General features: G+C 42.8%; 1 long non-coding RNA gene across 1 annotated transcript; it reads right to left on the reverse strand.

Moving 5' to 3' along the window:
• Positions 1-47: 47 nt before the first annotated feature.
• On the reverse strand, positions 48-18,605 carry LOC121271121. Its single transcript, XR_005941673.1, has 3 exons — positions 18,455-18,605; positions 10,918-11,155; positions 48-338 (listed from the first exon to the last, which is right to left on the reverse strand). It is a non-coding gene; the product is annotated as an uncharacterized LOC121271121 (long non-coding RNA).
• Positions 18,606-19,011: the final 406 nt, after the last annotated feature.

Here is a 19,011-nt window from a genome sequence, read left to right on the forward strand (position 1 = left end):
GGAGTAAAAGTGATGTGAGGAAAGATATTTTCACCCAGAGGGCATTTGGAGTCTGAAACTAACTTCCTGAGAGGGTAGTGGAGGTTGGTTCAATTGAGATATTTAAAAGGGAATTGGATTGCTATCTGAAAAGAAAGAACATACAAGGTTACGGGGATAAGGCAGGCGAGTGGGACGAGGCAGAATGCTGTTTCAGAGAGCCAGTGCAGACTTGATGGGCCGGATTGCCTCTTTCTACACTATAACGATTCCCTCAGCTCACCAAACTCTCACACTCCATTGAGGTCACACTCCAGTGCAAGGTCACAGTGAGAAATACTCAACAGGTTAGACAGCATCTGCAGAGAGAAAAACAGGGTTAATGTTTCAGGTCCGTGACCTTTCATCACCTGGAGAATTGTGCACAGTTTTGGTCTCCTTACTTAAGCAGGAATATACTTGCATTTGAAGCAGTTCAGAGAAGATTCACCAGGTAGATTCCACATTCTTATCAGTGATGGACATGTCCCAACTCATGTGACAGTGTCACATGAGGAGACATGTCAGGGAAATTTTATTTTTCTGCATTTACCATTTTGAAATTTGGCCACACGTGTGAAAGAGCACACTCTCGACTGAAGGAACAAGCCCCCGGCCTGCACAAGGAGCACATAGCGCTTAATTGGTCCGCCCACATAAAATGGCGGCGTGCCCCCAATTGGGGGCGCTGATCAGAGGCGTGTCCACTCCTGAGCTTCCCCCGCAATGGGGGGGAAAATTCTGCCCATTGAGTTATACAGCAAAGAAACAGGCCCTTTGGCCCATCATATCCAGCCATCAAGAACCTATCTGTTCTAATCCTATTTTCCAGCACTTGGCCCATAGCCCTGTGCACTATGGCGTTTCAAGTGCTCACCTAAATATTTCTTAAATGTTGTGAGGGTTCCTGCCTCTACCATCTCCTCAGGCAGTGTGTTCCAGATTCCTACCACCCTCTGGGTGAAAAAGTTTTCTTCAAATCCCCTCTAAACCTCCTGCCCCTTACCTTAAATCTATGCCCCCTGGTTATTGACACCTCTGCTAAGAGGGAACGTTGCTTTTATAACCCTGTTAATTTTCTGCACCTCTATCAGGTGCCCAATCAGCCTTCTCTGCTCTAAAGAAAACAACCTGAGCCGATCCAGACTCTCTTCATAGCTGAAACACCCCAGCCCAGGCAACATCCTGGTGAATCTCCTCTGCATCCTATCCAGTGCCATCACATCCTTCCTATAGTGTGGTAACCAGCACTACACATAGCACTCCAGCTGTGGCCTGTCTAGTGTTTTACACAGCTCCAACATAGCCTCCCTGCTCTTATATTCTATGCCTCGGCTAATAAAGGCAAGTATCCCATATGCTTTCTTAACCCCTTATCTACCTGTGCTGCTGCCTTCAGGGATCTATGAACATGTACACCAAGGTTCCTCTGATCCTCTGTACTTCCTAGGGTCCTACCATTCATTGTGTATTCCCTTGCCTTGTTAGTCCTAAAATGCATCATCTCACTTCTCAGGATTAAATTCCATTTGCCACTGCTCTGCCTATCTTACCAGCCTATCTATATTGTCCTGTAATCTAAGGTTTTCCTCCTCACTATTTATGACACCTCTAATTTTCATGTCATCTGCGAACTTACTGATCATACCTACTATATTCACATCTAAAATTTAATGTACACTACAAACAGCAAGGGTCCCAGCACCGATCCCTATGGTGCACCACTTGTCACAGGCTTCCAATCGCAAAAATAACCTTCGACCATTACTCACTGCCTCCTGCCACTAAGCCAATTTTGGACCCAATTTGTCAAATTGCCCTGGATCCCATGGGCTCTTACCTTCTTGACCATTCTCCTATGTGGGACCTTGTCCAAAGCCTCACCGACTACATCAACTACAGTCCCTCACTTACACAACTAGTCACCTCCTTAAAAATTTCAATTCAATTTGTTAGACAGGATCTCCCCTACAAAGCCATACTAACTATCCCTGATTAATCCCTACCTCTCCAAGTGGAGATTAATGCTGTCCCTCAGAATTTTTCCAATAGTCTCCCGACCACTGATGTTAGACTCACTGGCCTGTAATTAACTGGTTTATCCCTACTACCCTTCTTGAATAATGGTACCACATTCGCTGTACTCCAATCCTCTGGCAGCTCTCCTGTGGCCAGAGAGGATTTGAACCCCTGGAATCTGCTCCCTTGCCTCACATAGTAGCCTGGAATACATCTCATCTGGCCCTGGGGATTTAACCACTTTTAAACCTGCTAATACCTCCTCCCTTTTAATACTAATTTGTTCAAGTATATCACAGTCCCCCCTCCATGATTTGTACACCTACATCGTCCTTCTCCATAGTGAACACAGATGAAAAGTAATCATTCAAAACCTGACTTACGTTCTCCGGCTCCATGCACAAATTGCCACTTTGGTCCCTAATGGGCCCTATTCTTACCCTGGTTATCCTCTTGCCGTTAATATATTTATAAAATGCCTTGGGATTTTCCTTTATCTTACCTGCCAGTGTGTTTTCATGCCCCCTCTTCGCTCTCCTAATCACATTTTTAAGTACCCCCTTAAACGTTCGATACTCTTCTAGGGCTTCCGCTGTTTTCAGTCCCCTGTATCTACCATAAGCTTCCTTTTTTCCCCTTATCCAATCCTCTATACCCCTTGACATCCAGGGCTCCCTTGACTTGTTGGTCCTAGCCTTCACCTTTACGGGAACATGTTGGCCCTGAACTCTCACTACTTCCTTTTCAAATGACTCCCACTGGTCTGACGTAGACTTTCCTACAAATAGTTGTTCCCAGATCCTGACTTATCGTATTGAAATCGGCCTTCCCCAATTCGGGACCTTTATTTCTGGTCCATCTTTGTCCTTTTCCATAACTACTTTAAATCTTAGAGTTATGGTCACTATCCCTGAAATGCTCTCCCACTGAAACTTCTAACACTTGTCTGGCTTCATTCCCCAAGATTAGGTCCAGTACTGCCCCTTCTCTTGTAGGACTTTCTACATGCTAGATTAAAGAGCCTTGCCAGATGCACTTTAAGAATTCTGCCCCCTCTAAGCCTTTCACACTAAGACTGTCCCAGTTAATATTAGGAAAGTTGAAACCCCCTGCTATTATACCCCTATTATTTTTATACTTCTCTGAGATTTACATACATATCTGCTCCTCCATCTCCCCCTGACTGTTTGGAGGACTATGGTACACTCCCAGCAAAGTGATTGCCCCTTTTTAAGTTCTACCCATATGGCCTAATTTGAGGAACCTTCTAGGATACCATCCCTCCTTACTGCAGAAATTGACTCCTTGATCAATAGGGCAATTCCACCTCCTCTTTTACATCCCCCACCCCCTGTCACACTTGAAGATTCTATACCCTGGAATATTGAGCTGCCAGTCCTGCCCTTCCCTCAACTATGTCTCTGTGATAGCAACAATATCATATTCCCATGTGTTAATCAATGCCCTTGATTCATCTGACTTACTTGTAAGACTCCTTGCATTAAAATAGATGCAATCCAGCCTTGCATTATTTCCCTTGCGCCTTAACAGGTCTATATTTGCTCTTCCTTCCAGACTGACTTAGTTTCTCTTCTATATTTGGCTGTGCAGCATCCCCTACCATACTTCCACTCTGTATCCCACGCCCCTGCCAAATTAGTTTAAGGCCCCCCCCCCCCCCCCCCCCCCCCCCCCGTCCCCAAACAGCACTAGCAAACCTCCATACAAGGATGTTGGTCCTGTTCTGGTTCGACTGGTACAGGCTCCAACTTTGCCAGAAACCGACCCAGTGATCCAGGAATTAAAGCCCTCCCTCCTGCAACATCTCTTCAGCCATGCATTCATTCTCTCCTTCCTCCTATTCCTATATTCACTAGCACATGGCACAAGGAAGTAATCCAGAGATTACAACCTTTGAGCTCCTGCTCTTTAATCTGCTACCTAGCTCCCTAAATTCTTTGTCCTGGACAATTCTTGAGTGTTGTTGGAGCTGCACCCATCCCGGCAAGTGGAGAGTATTCCCTCACACTCCTGACTTGTGTCTTGTAGATGGTGGACAGGCTTTATGGAGTCAGGAGGTGAGTTATTCGCCGCAGGGTTCCTAGCCTCTGACCTGCTCTTGTATCCACAGTATTTGTATGGCTGGTCTAGTTCAATTTCCCCCAGGATGTTAGTAATGGGGGATTCAGAGATGCTGATGCCATTGAATGTCAAGGAGAGATGTTTAGATTCTCTCTTGTTGGAAATGGTCATTGCCTGGCACTTGTGTGGTGCTAATGTTACTTGCCACTTAGCAGCCCAAAGCTGAATGTTGTTCAGGTCTTGCTACATTTGGACATGGACTGCTTCAGACTGGTGTCCACCAGCTCCCACATACTACAGTTGCAACACACCCTGCCCTGTCCTTACTGTGTTCTATTTAATGAATTATTTTCTTATTATTATGTCCTTTACACCAAATACTTGCCGGCCAATCAGTTTACTAGTTTCCTGTGATGTCACAGTTGGTTTTTTTTGCTCAGTTTCTTCAGCAGCTGAGATGTTGCTCCCGACTGCCTCTGTTCAGCTTCCAGGTAGGAAAGGCCACACTCTGATTTCAGGCTCTCTACATGCTGTTCCCGACTGCCTCTGTTCAGCTTCCAGGTAGGAAAGGCCACACTCTGATTTCAGGCTCTATACATGCTGTTCCCGACTGCCTCTGTTCAGCTCCCAGGTAGGAAAGGCCACACTCTGATTTCAGGCTCTATACATGCTGTTCCCGACTGCCTCTGTTCAGCTCCCAGGACTAGCAAATCACTCAGTTCAAGGGCAATTATGGATGGGCAGCAAATGTTGGCCTTGCCAGTGATGCAAACATCCCATAAAATAATATAATTTAAAAAAATTAGAGATGAATACATGGCTCAAAAGCTTGTTGGCTTCCTACAACATGAGAAGAATTCCAGCATGGTATGTTCAAAATTTTATCCTGATTGCTATTTTTTAAAAATGGACTTTATGCTGAACTCAAAAGTAATGGCTGCTACAAGTCACATGACCACAGGATTAGCTTTGTCTGGGAGCACCCCGCAGGAGTTACAAGAACAAAACAATTATTTTCTCAGATTCTGGAATTTCATTGTACACCTCATTGTACAGACCCATACGGAACTGCTAATAGACTCATAGGCCTGGGACTGACTAGGCTGATTTCAAAACCGAATCAAAGGAACGTCATTTGCATCTGATAAGCTCACCTTGCTAACAAAGTCAGTGGGTCTGCCTAGACAATAGCTTCCCAACACCAGACCCTCAATATGGATGGTAATCCTTTCAGCAACATATGACTGGGACATTATCAGTCCTGAAATCAGAGCCAGTTCCAGACACAGATAAACAACTGCCCCCCAACCCCAGAACTGACCCAGTCTCTGCAAACCTATTTAATTTTGCAGTCAGCACTAACTGAAAATCCTGGTCTTCAGCCAGCTACGCTCGAACTCCTCCATGAAAGGATTCCTCATTGGACTTAACTTGATACTCTGGAAAATACTTGAACTAATATTCATTTCTGTGGCTCTTGTACTGCAAAAGTCCTTTTTTCCATCTCCCCATTGTGTCTGTGGAGTGGGACATTGCTGACACTCCTCCCCTGGGTTTTTGAACGTGAAATAAAAATGACTCCTCTGAAGTGGGGATGTTCGCTGATGATTACACAGTATTCAGTACATTAACAAATCCTCAAATATTGAAGGGGTCCATATCCAAATGAAGCAAAGCTTGGACAATATCTACGCTTGGACTCATAAGTGTCTTGTAATATTTGTGCCACACAAGTGCCAGACAATGATCATATCCAATAAGAGAGAATCTAACCATCTCCCTTTCACATTCAATGCATTACCATTGTCTAAATCCCCCACCATCAAAATCCTGGGGGTTACAATTGACCAGAAACTGAATTGGACCAGAAACATAAATACTGTGGCTAGAGGCTGGGAATTTCACAGCAAGAAACTCATCTCCTGTCTCCCCAAAGCCTGCTGGCCACGTACAAGGCACAAGAGTGCTAGTTTCCTCACCGTTTACCACGCTTCCAAGTTTTACTTCATATGCAAGTTTCAAAATTGTGCTGTGTAGCTCTAATTCCAAGTGTTTAAGGAATATCAAAAAACAGCAGTAGTCAGAGTACTGAACCTTAGGGAAGTGCCACAATAAATATCTTTCCAGTCTAAAACACAATTTCAGTTCAACATTTTGTATCAATATTGTTGTTCCCCATTAATCTTATAGACTTCAATTCTGCTAACAAGCCAAATATGTGACACTTTATCAAATGCTTTTAGAAGTCCACATGTAGAACTTCAACTGTACTGACCACATGCATTCTCTATCTTACCTCGTGAAACACTCAATCAAATATGATTTGCTCTAATTAAATCCACATAGGCTTTCCTATATTAGTCCATTCTTGTCCATGTGGATATTAATTTTCTTCCAGATTATTGTTCCTAAAATCTTTACACCATTAAAGTTGCTTTCTCCTCTTCGGGCTGTGGACAGAGTTTTAATCTAAAAGGGTGGGGGTGAGGGGGGAGGGTTTGGGTAAAGGGAGATTAGAAATCCAAAGCAAAGGTTGAGGTATTGAAACAGTATAGTGATGTGGGTAAAGACAAGCAGAGTGCGACAGGAAAGGACAAAGTTTAACAAAAATTGTACATCAGTGAATAAGGTCATTACAGGGAATAGAAGTAAAAAATGAAATTAAAGTTTATCTGATTGCATGAAGCATTTTCAATCAGATAGATGAATTAGTGGCACAAAAAGAGGTAAATAATTAGGTTAAATTGCCATTCCAGAGACATTCCAGAGATCAAGGGTGGGAAATATATATTCCAGGGTACACAATATTTCAGAAAGACAGGCAAAAAGGCAGAGGAGATGGAGTAGCCCTCATAGTAGAGGATGACATATGGACATTAGTGAGAAAGAACCCGGCCTTTGAAGATCATGAAGTACAATCAATGTGGGTAGAAATTAAAAGTAACAAGAAAAAACACTGGTTGGAGTAGTTTATAGGCCTCCTAACAGTAGTTATCCTGTTGGGCAGAGCATTTAACAAGAAATCAGAGTTTGTCACAAAGGAAATGTAATAATTGTGGGGAACCTTAATCTTATATAGGCTGGGACAATCAAGTAGGCAATAGTGGTCTAGAAGATGAGTTGTAGAATTTTTCCTGACCTTTCATTGGAGCAGTATGTAGTTGAAACGATTCGGGATAGTATTGTGTAATGAAGCAGGGATAATTAGTAATGCCATAACCATAAAGTTTGAAAGCGACATATTCCAATAGCAAATAAAAATCAAGCTTAAAGCAAATTACATAGATATGAGGGGAGAACTGGCTAAGGTTAATTGTGTGAATAGACTAAAAGATACGGGGGTAAATGAACCACGGGAAACATATAAAGAAACAATTCAAAACCTTCAACAAAAATACATTGGGCAGAATTTTAGGGCCCCGTTTGGGGGAACGGGGCCATAAAATGCAGCGAGACATTATAAACCCCATTGAGTTCAGTGGGAACGTAAATTCCCGCTGCTGTAAAATTCTGCCCATTGTATTGACGAACGGAAACCCAATAAGGACGACCCTTTCGTGGCTCACTCAGGGTGTGAAGGATATGGTTAGATGAAAAGATGATGTTTACAATGTTGCAAAAATCAGTAGCAAGCCTGGGGATTGGGGTTGTTTTAGAAATCAGCAAAGGGCTACCAAAACGTTTATAAAAAGGGAAAATATAGAATATGAGAGTAAAATAGCCAGGAATATAAAAACAGATTATAAGAGCTTTTAAAGTACATAAAAGGGAAGAAAGTAGCTAAAGTACACATTGGTCACTCAGAAGCAGAGACAAGATAAATTATCATGGGGAACAAGGAAATGGCGGAGGCATTCAACAAATATCTTGTGTCTGTCTTCACAGTAGAAGACACAAGTTCCATACCAGAAATAGATGATAACCTAGGTGCTAAAAGAGGGTGAGGAAATCGGGAAAATTAATATCAGTAGAGAGAAACTTAAGGAACTAAAATCCAACAAATCCCCAGGACCTGATGGTATTCACCCATGGGTTCTAAAACAGATAGCTGCAGAGCTAGTGGATGTGTGAGCTATGATTTTCCAAAATTCCTCAGATTCAGGAATGGTCCCACTAGTTTGGAAGTTGGCAAATGTTACAACACTTTCAGGAAAGGAGGAAGAGAGAAAGTAGTGAACTACAGGTCAGTTAGACTAACATCAGTTGTTGGTAAAATGCTGCAATCTTTTATCAAGGAAGTCTTAGAAGAATATAAGATTCTGAGGGGTCTTGACAGGGGAATGTGGAAAGGATGGTTCCTCTGTGGGAGAATCTAGAGCTCGGGGTTACTGTTTAAAAATAAGGTGTCACCCACTTATGACAGAAATGAGGAGAATTTTTTTTCTCTCAGAGGTTCATGAGTCTTTGGAACTCTCTTCCTCGAAAGGCAGTGGGAGCAGAGTCTTTGAATATTTTTAAGGCAGAGGTAGATAGATTCTTGATAAGCTAGGGGATGAAAAGGTTACTGGGGGTAGGTGGAAATGTGGAGTTGAGGTTAAAATCAGATCAGCCATGATCACATTGAATGGTAGAGCAGGCTCAATAAACCATGTGGTCTACTCCTGTCCATATTTCTTATTTTCTTTTATGAACAAATGTGTAACATTTGCCATCCTCCAGTCCTCTAGCAACACTAAGGAGAGGAAGATCGTGACCAACACCTTTAATATTTCCATGTGTGCTTTCCTCCGCATCCTTGGGTGGATTGCATGGTATGTTCACATTTAATTTCTCATTGTGTATCCCAGTAATATGAAATCTAAAGCCAAGAGATAATGTTAAACCAATAGCAAATGTTGCAACTTCCATTTTAGTACAGTGTACAATAATGGGCTCTACATTATAGGAACGAGGTTGAGGCTTTAGAGTCTGTTCAGATCCATCTACATGAATGAAGAAATCCAAAGACATAAAAGATGAGGGAAGGTAGAAACAAACTGTTTCCAGTAGTTATGGAGTCAAGAAGCAGGAAGCATTGATAAGATTAAATGTAAAGACTATACAGCCACATAGTAGTACTTCTTCAGTGTAGTCACTGTTTGTAATGTAGGAAATGTGGCAGTCAATTTGTGCACAACAGTTTTCGATAAAACGCAATGAGCTAAATCACCCAATAATTCTGTTTAAGTGGTGCTGGTTGGGGACAGATATTGGTCACTATGTGGTGGCATAGTGGTATTGTCATTGGACTAGTATTCCAGAGACCCAGGGTAATGCTCTGGGGACTAGGGTTCGAATCCCACCACAGCAGATGGTGAGATTTGAATTCAATAAAAATTTGGAATTAAAAGTCTGATGATGACCATTTCTGATCGTCATAAAATCCCACCTAATACCCTTTAGGAAAGGAAATCTGTTGTCCATACCTGTGGTGGGCTCTTCAATGACCTCTGAACAAGGGCAATTAGTGATGCAATAAATGCCCAGCAACACCCACATCCCATGAATGAATAAAACACTGGGAAAACTCCTCTGCTCTTCGAAATACAGGCCATGAGATCTTTTAAGTTTACCTAGATCATCAGAAATACAGATGCTCAATCTATTGTCTTAAGAGCTAAGACCAAATGTCTATGCTGCAGAACTGGGTCCTGTTGGTTAGCAATCCATGGACAACAGGATAGAAATCACGCTTGTGGAATTAAGAGACTCATTTTAGCCGCTTTCCCTTAAATGTGTTTTTATTGAAATAATTCCAACATCACAACAGATGAATATTAAAAAGAATCACTCAGTCCAAAGGTGCCTATGGCAATTCTTTGGAATACATGATGCTTCAAAAGGTGGCAAAGGTGAAAATAGAATGCAAAGTATCTTAAGTGCGATAATTCTGTTAAGCAACAGGCTAGATTAGTAATGCTCTTCGTTCCCGATGGGCATCTTACTTGGAAGTAGATTGCAATTCAATAGTTCTTGCCTTAATAGAGTACAAGCATTTCCTCAGAACTAGAGCAGTTGTGTTGAATTGTGTTGAATTTTTCTCAGAGAATTGAGAGTCTTTGGAGCTATTAATTCATATGTTCGTATGCATGCATGCAGCCCTGTGTAAAAGCAGAGGAAGCTGCAAATGTGGGCTAACTTGAAGCACTGTAGGAGAAACGAAATGGTATGAAATTCCTAGTTGAGAAGTGAGTAGGAGAATAAAACTCAGGCTTGGTATGGCCATCACATTATTAAAAGTAGTGATTCAGGTTAATAAGGCCATTAAAAGGCAAACAAAGCTCTGGATTCATTTCTAGAGGGATGGAATTGAAAAGCAGAGAAATTATTTTAATATTGTATAGAACCTTGGTTAGACCACACTTGTATTGAGAACAGTCTGATCTCTATATTATGAATAGAATACAGAGGCATTGGAGAAGTTGCAATAATACTTTATTGGAATGATATTAGAACTGAGACATTATATCTGCAGGAATCTGCTTGGGATGGTTTCCTTTAGGAAGAAAACTAAGACAGGGCCCAATTAGGGTCTTTAAGATTACGAAAGGTTTTGATGCAGTCGACAGAGATGTTTCCATTAATGGATGAAACCAGAAACACAGACCATAAATATGATGAATGCCTATTGGATTTAATTAGTGTTTAATAAGCAAAATAAATCTTATGGCATCTGGCTGACTTAGCAGTTCCTTTTACAATTCTGTACATTCATATGATTTTCAGCTCCATCAGAAATGTTACACATCACATAAAACGCTGTATCAATGGTTCCTGTGCACACCTGTAGTCACTTGCCTTAGATTTCATGATACTTACCTTCAATTGTGTTCTCTCACCCTGATGCTCCGATTAACTTTCTCCATTGCGTTCTGGTATCTGGGTCCCTTCTGAACTTTGGCACCGGACCACTGCTCTCCCCAGAGAATTCGCACAACCACAGTTTCTTCATCGAACACACCTTGGTGATCTACTTCTATTGGCTTATCTTGTTTATTCCAAACCTTTTCCAGCAGGATCATGGTGCATATGTCTTCCCTTTGTATTCCCCGATTCACTATTGTGGAATTAACAGATTTATTTTAGTTGCTTTCCCATTTATGTCTTTAATAGCAATTATTTCTGTGTCAAAACAAAATATTAAAAAGTCATAGAATGATACAGTGCAGGAGGTTATTTGAACTATTGTGCCTATGCTGGCAATTAACTCCACTTCGCTACCTGCTCATTCCCCACAGCCATGAAAACTTAGCCCTACGCTGGCGGGCAGTGACTTCAGGGCAACTCACTGAGCCATGAAATTCTCATGGAATCCAAAGCACAAGGAGGCCATTCCACCTGTCGTGCCTGTACCGGCTCTTTGAAAGAGCATTCTGATTTAAACTTACACCACAGCTTTTTCTCCCAAAACCGTGTAAATTAGTCTTCTTCAAATACAAGCCTTTCAAACATTCCTACAGGAGTCCATTCCACCAGCCTTTCATATTCCAGATCTTAACAACCCACTGTGTGGAGAAATTTCTTCTTAGTTTCTTTCTTGTTCCTTTATCAATTATCTTAAATCTATGGCCCCTAGTTACTGGCCCACTGACCCAGAAGAAACTTTCTCCCAGCTTGCTGTATCCAAAATCATGAAGTAATTTGAACACCTCTACTAAATCTTTGCATTACATTCTCTGCTCTAAGGAGAACAATCCTGTCTTCTCCAAATAATTACATGAATAATCTGACATATGCAAATGACACAGTATTAATGACACATGGAGGAAAGTCTACAAAGACTCTTAGACACAATCATAACCAACAGTTACAGATATGGATCATCATTAAACAGCAGCAAAACAGTATGTATGGAAATATCAAAGAAAAGGATTACACTTAGATGCAAAATAATAGTGAAATTGAAAGAAATAAAACTAGTAGGATCATTTTTTCATCTGGGTAGCCCAATAAAATTTGATGGGAAAAGTGATCAACACATCAGGAAGTGATTAACACTAGCGAAACAACTGTCACAAAAATGTCAGACCTCTTTAGAAATAACATCTCTATGGAAAGCAGAATGCGATTATTAAAATGCTACATATGTTCAGTACTATTATATGGGTCTGAAGGTCGTAATGTAAACAAGCCAATGGAAGATAAAAGGTTTCTGAGGCATACGATGAAGATTAGTTGGATAACACACACAATTCATGAAGAAGTTTTGAGGAAAGCAGACATACAAGAAGAACTTTTGATGACGACCAAGAGACAACTATAATTCCTTGGGCATGTACTTGGGGGAAAAAAAACTAGGACATTTGATAGTGACTGGTAAAACTGAGCTAGTAGAACAAGAGGGAGACAAAGGAAGAGATACATCAACAGTTTAAGAAGCAGAGAAGACACAAGATTTGAGAACTACACCAAGATGTTGACTGCTCTCAAGTGAAAGTTAGAGAGCCGTGATCACCGACATTGTATAACATGGCACCTGAAGAACTGAAGTTTATTATCCTTGATATCATCCGAGTGAACCATCTGCATCCTCTCCAAGGTCCTGCAATCTTTCCTGAAGTGCCGTACCCAGATTGGGACACAATACTCCAGCTGGGGCTTAACCAGAGATTTGTAAATGTATTCCAAGCCCTTTAATGCAATGCCAAGTATCCCAAACAGTTCAACTGTTTATCCACTTGCTCTGCCACCTTCATGAATTTATGAATATGCACCCCACTGACCTTCTGCTCTTGTACCCCCTCAATATTATACCATTAAGATTAGGCTGCCTCTCCATGCTGTTTCTCCTACAGTGCATCAGGTTTGCCCATGTAATCTCTAAGTTTGATGAAGCAAAGGTGGACGCCTTCTTTTTATCTTTTGAATGGGTAATGCAGCAGTTAAGTGGCCAGCCCAACACTGATCCCTGCTGCTGACAGAAACGTTCACAGGGAAAGTGCCACAGGATATGAGGCAGCAAAAAGGGCTATTTTAAGTGTGTGCCAGTTAGTGCCTGAGGCCTACCGTACCCTCAAGAAACAGTGTAGCAAACCAGACGTATCTGGAATTTGAAAGGCTTAAGCAGCTCGCTTCTGACCAGTGTGTATGGGCACTTAAAACTGAGGCCATCTACGAAACCTTTGTGAAATAATTCTCCTCGAGGAGTTCAAAAACTCCACACCTTTCCGAATAAGAGCACAGAGGAATAGACAGTAACAGGGTCCAGGCAGGCAGAAACTCTGGCCTATAATTATGAACTGATCCACAAACCCTTATCCCAAAGGAAACCCTTCCCTAGTCACCCCCAACCAACTGAGAAGGATAGAAGGTGGGTGACTGATACGGAACTGAGCAACTGTGGGAGAGAAGGGACAGCTGGAAACACAGGGGGCCCTCTTCAGCCCACAAAGGATGGCACTGAAAAGAAGAATGAGGCCAAGAAGCCTGTGTGTTTCAACCGCCACAAGGCAATATAGCTGTGCTGATTGCTGGATGTTATGGGATATGTTTGGGCACACAAATCCCATGCAAAAAATGGGAATCAGACAGGGAGCATAGCAGACCAGGTTATGGCTCTGACTGTGGCAGCAAAACCCTGTATATACATTACCGTGAATGCAGGTGAGTTTAAAGATTATCCCCGAGAGCTGCAAAGATTTTGTATCAAAAGGAAGAGTGGCCCCAATTCCCCAGAACAAGGCAATTAAGCCTATATTGAATCCGAGGGATACAAGAGCCAGCCAAACTCCACTGCTGGGAAAAGCATGACCTTTCCACCAGTGGGTACAGTAAGTGCCAAGGTGTGGGTAAAGGGGATTGATGAAGAGTACGTGCCCCTTCCCTTATATTGGGTGCATCTGGAGTGCAACCTTGTGTCAGGACCAGCGATCATGAGAGTGTCCACAGTTTGCCTGTGGACAGGATCGACCTGCTCCTCTGCAATGACCTGGCAGGATCAAAAGTAATAGCATCCCCAGTAGTCTCAGAGAAGATGCTGGAGGACAGGGAGGCAGACAGTTGCAGACCTGACAGAGATAACCTGGTCTCTGGCCAGACAAACTCCGTCCGAGGAGACTGAAATGGCACTGCAGATAGATGACCCTACTGTCTGGTCATGAGAGATCTCTTTCAGGAGTCTAGAGGGTCTTAAGTAGGTAATAAGTAGATTGCTCAACAAGCTAATCCATTGTTAAAAAAGTCAGCTCAGACTGCCCAAACTGAAGCTGAGGCCCCACTTCACAGGCCTGCAAGCAAGGAGTGGACAGTGATCCACCAAGTAGTGGTGCCGCTGAGGTCCAATGGGGAAATATTAAGGCTAGCAATGAAATTCCGACGGCTGGGCATGTCAGTATATGAAAAACACAAGGCGCCATCAGCCAGCACTTTTACTGCCCACACTGTCACAAGGATGTAGCAAGGTTTTGCAGAACTTGCCAGGTGTGGAGAAACCCCAAACCACAATAAAACTGCACCTATGATTCTCATGCCAGCTTTTGGGGAGCCATTCAGCGAGGTGAACTGTGTGGGAATCCTGCCCAAAATAAAAGGGGACTACTAGTATATTCTTACTATCATGAAAGCGGTTATCCCCTTCCCAGAGGCCATTCCTCTGAGAAGCATATCTGCCAATATAGTGGTGGAATTAACACAATTCTTTACCCAATATGGAATGCCCTCCTAGATCCAGTCGTATCAGGGCTCAATTTCATGCCCCGAATACTCCAAGAGGTTCTGAGTAACCTGGTTGTGACCCAGCTAAAGACCTCAGCTTATCACCTGCAGTCACAGGGAATGCTCGAATGGTACCACTAGACCCTAAAAACAGTGATCAGGGCAGATGACTGGGATAAAGGGCTAAGTTTTCTTCTGTTTGCAACCAGAGACTCCATTATTAGTCCACCGGTTTTACTCCATTTGAATTGGTTTATGGACACTGAGTGAAAGGGCCTCTGAAACTAATCAAGCAGTCATTTTTTTTTAAGAAAAGAGGAGGAAATCTCCATGTTACTGTGTTCCACAAGCGATGCACAAGAGCCTGTGAAGTGGCTCGAGAACATCTAAATATCTGCTAAACAGCTATGAATAATCAGGCAGACAAACAAGCCAGTATCTGAACCTTTCAGCCAGGAGACTACATGCTCATGCTCCTACCAATATTAGGTCATCATCTAAAAGCCCAGCTCAGAGTAGCAAAGAAGCTTGAGGAGGTAAACCACCTAACTGGCACCCTAATCCACAGGAAAAAAGTAAAGCCTGTGTCATGTCAATATGATAAAACAATATCACAGCCGAGAAGGGGACAAGCAGGTAACAGTCTGTCCCATAGCCACAGACTTCAAGGACAAGGGGAACAGTGAGGATGAATTGGAGGAAGATGTGGGTGAGGCCCACATTGAACCACCCAGTATCCGGCTAACAAACACAGAAATTCTAGTGAAATTGGGCTCCATATTTACCCACCTAAGTGCAAAACAACAAGGAGACTCGACAGGGGTGCTCACTGCATCTAATAATATCTGTAAAGACAAGCCAGGCTGCACCACCATAGCTCTACATGGGCCTGAATTTTCAGGTCAGCGAGCGTGGGCAGGGCCGCTCGACAACACGTAAAATGACTCGTGATGACATCAGGCAGGGGTCCCGACATCACTGTGCATCATTCAGATCTTCAGTTTGGCGGGCACGCAACAGTGTCGGCTGTGCGCCCGTCAAACAGTCAAAGGCTTATAAAGGTCATTTAAATATCAATTAAATTAATTAACAAAGCTGCCCGTCCAACCTTAAGGTTGGTGGACAGGCAAAGAGCCCAGGCAGCCTTCACATTTATCATGAAACCTCATCCACGGGCGGGATGAGGTTTCATGAAGTGTTTTTAAATTGAATGAAAGTTTTTATTGAAGTCCATTGACATGTGGCAGCTCAAAATCAAACTAATCTCCCTGAAGCAGCTCTGTGCCTCGGAGATTTCTGCACTCTTTCACGCAAGAGCAGGCCCCGGCTCAGCTTTTTCCCCCGCCCGCACAGGGGAGCACTCAGCGCTTCCGGGTGCGCGTCATGCTGGGTGGGCCGTAACTGGCCCGCCGACGTTAGGATGGTGGTGCCCAGCCAATCGCGGGTGGTGATCGGCTACGCACCTGCTCCCATCCCAACCCCGCCCCCCCCGGATGGGGAGAAAATCCTCCCCACAATGTGGATGTGAGACAGGCCCCCCTTCCCATTATGCAACATTCCTATCATTTAGGTCCAGAAACGCTGGTCCAGTTTAGAGAGGAAATTAACTAAATTCTGGCTCACCAACTAATTGAGCCCAGCAGCAGTAGCTGGAGCTCCCCAGTTGTGCTTGAGCCCAAGCTGGACAGCTCCACAAGGCTTTGCATTGCATTCACCTTGTGGTAGTTAGTGACCAGAGCCAACCCATTCCTGATAACCTGCCTGGAAGACCACATAGATAGCGTAGGTAACGCACCTACATTATAAAGATAGATTTACTCAAAGGATACTGGCAGGTTACCTTGACCGCCCGCGTGAAGGAAATTTCTGCCTTCATAACTCCAGATGGGTTATACCAGTGTCGAGTGATGCCTTTTGGACTCAGAAATTCCCCAGCCACCGTCCAAAGGTGGAAGATCCAGGTAATGTTGAGTTTATCCAATTGCGTAGTGTACCTAGATGACCTCCTGCTGTACAGTGACAGCAGGGAAACTCACTTAGAGCAACTGGAAGCCCTCTTCCAGAAATTACAGTCAGCTGATCTTTTGGTCAATCTCACAAAGAGTGAGTTCACCAAGGCTCAGGTGACCTATCTAGGACACGTGGTGGGTCAAGGATAAGTACTGCCCTGAGCTGGAAAGATACAAGCAATGGCACAGTTCCCATTGCTACAAGAAAATAGGAAATCATGAGATTCTTAGGGATGTGTGGACTCTACCGCAAGCTTGTCCCAAACTTCAGCACAGGAGCTGCCCCGCTGACAAGCTTACTATAGAAAAAAGGAAAATTAGTATGGACCAAGAAATGCCAGACAGCTTTCGAAAAGCTGAAAACCAATTTATAAACGAACCACTGCCAGTAGCTCCAGACTTTAACCAAGCATTTAAAGTAGCCATCAATGCGAGTGACATCAAGGCTGTCCACCTCCAGGAGGATAAATCTGGTATATAAATCTGGATCAATCAGGTATTTCTCCAAAAAACTGAACAAACATCAAAAACAGTATTCTAAAGGTAGAAAAGGAAACCCAGGTTTATTACTGCCTCTCAAACATTTTGAGATATACATCCAAAATGGAATTAGGCACCACAGTCTATAGCAACCATAACCCCTTAACCTTTGTGGAAAAAATCAGAACGCAAGGTTATTCCGTTCGAATTTGTTTCTCCAACCATATCATCTAAAATCATCCATATTGCAGGGAAATGGAATTTTATTGCAGATGCATACACCCAGTCCAGAACTTAGAGACACAGTTAGAACTGATGGGATAATCCAGACCAAGGCTAAGAGAGTGAACAGGAGTGAATGTGCTTTTTGCTGGTTTACATTTTTAAAAAATATATACCTTGTAATGAAATGAGAATGAATCAGTTCATTCTTCATGGTATGGAGATGTCATGAAGCTATACCTCTGCATTTTTGAAATATGGTATTCAAAAAGTTTCAACTGGCTGAAAATTCTGCAATTTGAAATTGAGACATAAACTACATTAGAATGCGAGGCTCCTCCCAAGGTGAAGGTGAGGAAAAGCAAACAAAACAAAGAGAGAGAGAGAGATTGAGATTTGGTATTTTACAGACATGGAAATTCAGCACTAAGGAAGATATTAAAAACGTGCAGAACTGGATTTTCTCACTTTCCAACCGATAGTTCTGAATACGGGCGGGTGGTGGGGGATGGGACCACTACAGGCTGAATGAGTTATACCTGAACAGAGCGGGGACCAATATCATTATGGGGCAGTTTGCTAGTACAATCAGAGGATAGAATAGGAGCCAAAAGGTAACATTAAAGAGGTGTAACAAGGCACATGAACTGGGAGAGACAGATAGTACGAAAGTGAGTAAGATGGGGTAATAATGAGAGGAAATACAAGGAGGACCAAAGTGTATATATATATGCATCCATGGAGTGTAGCAATTAAGGTTGGTGAGCTGCTGATGTAGATAACCACATGGAAATATGATGCTGTGATGGTAATGGAGACCTGGCTCAAAAAAGGGCATGAGTTGGGAACTAAACATCTCAGATCGAACAGTGCAGCACTCCCTCAGTACTGTAGTGAGAGTATCAGCCTGGAATATGCTGGCTACCTATTGCAGAGAAAATATAGAGTGAAAAACTACAAGAGAGGCAAATTTGCAATGAAAAAAATATTACTTTGAACTCATTGTAGAGCGTTGCGGAGATCCTCAATATCACAAGAAATTTTGTAAACGAACAGAATACATGGAATCCCAGGATCTTCTCCACATATAGTAATGTCCATTTGTTTCAGAATATCTTCGTGTATTTTTCCTTGTCCATAACATTCCACTAGTATAAAACAGAACTTGTGCTGAATCAGTCAACATTACACACAAGGGGTATTTTATTCAATACCAACAGCAATATGATTCTCGGGGACAGAATTACATTGACAGCAACAATAAAGTTCTAGCAACAGAACAGCAATAGGCCATTTACTCCCTCAGGCCCGTGAGTTAGTTTCTTCCCCATCGATACAGCAGCCGCAACTAAACTCCACACCTTCCCGCTCCCCTCAAATTCCTTCCTCCTCCTCACCTCTTTGCCTAGTTTCCCAACTTTCTTCCTCCTTCCCAATCCACCAGAATTCTTCCTGACAATACCAACTCTCCTTCCAACCATTCCTCTTTCATTCATACATATCTCCCCTCTCTCCCCAACTCACATACCACCACCCCCCACCCCATACC

The sequence above is a fragment of the Carcharodon carcharias genome, chromosome 29, assembly GCF_017639515.1.
Source record: "Carcharodon carcharias isolate sCarCar2 chromosome 29, sCarCar2.pri, whole genome shotgun sequence".
Lineage (NCBI taxonomy): Eukaryota > Metazoa > Chordata > Chondrichthyes > Lamniformes > Lamnidae > Carcharodon > Carcharodon carcharias.